Here is a 1798-nt window from a genome sequence, read left to right as displayed (position 1 = left end):
TCTTAATCATATTTGCTTTATTCATTAATTGTTGGGGAATTCATCTGTTTCAATGCTTGCTCTATTTAACTCATTTAGTTGCATGATTTATGAATTGCATGAATGCCGGGAGGTTCCTTACAATTCAGGTTCTTGTTGAATAGATCAAGGGTAATATTTGTCAGGGATGAGGGTATGAGTACTTGGTCGTCTTAAACTATTGATCTTCAGACTTAACTTTCTAGGAATGTTAGGAATTGCACAAACTAGGAATTAATGCAGACTTATTGCGCCAAGAGATTGAGTTCTAAGTACTTTAGTGAGTGACGTTAACATTAATGCATAAAGAAGAATTCTTATATACATGAGAGGGAACTTGGTGAAATCTAACCCCAACAACATATTCATCTCATTTTATAAACAACCTCCGTTCATCTTTAGGTTTTAGCATATCATTCCATGACGCCACATGTTGTAGAGGTGGACATACTAACCATTGATGTTGCCTGGTTACACTATGTAGACCATGTTATAAGGCATGTAATATTGGTCTCATCTCCGTCATATTTTGTTGAGGGATACCTATAGTGGTTCAGGAGGGTTTCCTATCCATAACTTATTCCTACTGTTGATCAAAACTGACCCAGTCTTGCTCCTAGGCTACGACGACATATTCTAGTTGACATGCTGGTTTGTCCTACAGATTCTAGTTTGCTGGTATGTTATCCTACATTCTATATGTTATAACTTTTATTTATGAATGTTTTTTTTGTGTCATTGTTATAATACAGGATTCTGTGAAGCGCATTACCATAATTTTATAGACAATGTTCTCTTGTCGGGATGTGAGCAAGGGGACTATATCATGGGATCGTACAAATGAGGACCTACAAATATCTCGTGTGTCCTTTGAAGAATATTCACAGAACAATAGAGGTCGTAGGAATGTATGTGTCAGACACTCATCTTCGTCTCGATAACATTATATTATATTATATATTCATTTTATTAGGACTGTTTATTTCATATTTTAATTGAAAGAAAATTTTAATTTATGAAAATAATTTAACATCTTTTGACATATTTACATACTTTTTCATTTATATGTACTTTGATGAAGAAGATGTGAGATTTAAATGTATGAGAGTGAAACACTTTGTAATTAATTAACAACAACTAAAAGTGTTTATTTACATATCTGGAGACATTACATAAATATTATGATTCATCTAAGTCAATATAAGAGGTAGTAACGCCCATTAACTGTGTAAATGCTTGCATCCTACTTTTATAAAAGATGACCACGCTCGTGCCTAAAGATAACAGTGTATTGAGGATATGATATGAACCATAGGCAAAGTATAACCTTCTTGTATGTGAACCTGTATTATTAATATTAGTATACTTAATTAAATGACAAATAATTTTAAAATAAAAGGACAACTAATGGTTAAATGAAAGCAAAAAATAATAACATTACCTGCACAAAATGACATCCATGAACGTATCTTATACAGATTAATCGATGTTGTCTTATATTAGAAGGTGGTCTGCTACATAGTGGGAAAATAGTATAATTCTTAGAGACTAAGATAACATTATATTGATTGACTATTACATAGCCAATGTTTAGTATAGTTATCCCTTTGTTCACATTAGCTTGTAAGGAATAAAAGAAATTTTTATGAAACAAGAAGAAAAGAAAAAATAAATACTTCTTCAGCATATGAACGTGTATCGCTGATTGTGACTCAACTAGCAAAGGTCTCTTCAGTTCTTCGAATTGATCATAACTTTCCACTAGTGTTGCAAATTCATC

This window comes from Vigna angularis, chromosome 11 (genome assembly GCF_016808095.1).
Source record: "Vigna angularis cultivar LongXiaoDou No.4 chromosome 11, ASM1680809v1, whole genome shotgun sequence".
Taxonomy (NCBI): Eukaryota; Viridiplantae; Streptophyta; class Magnoliopsida; order Fabales; family Fabaceae; genus Vigna; species Vigna angularis.
The sequence above is the reverse complement of the archived record's forward strand: the minus strand, read 5'-3'. Positions refer to the sequence as shown.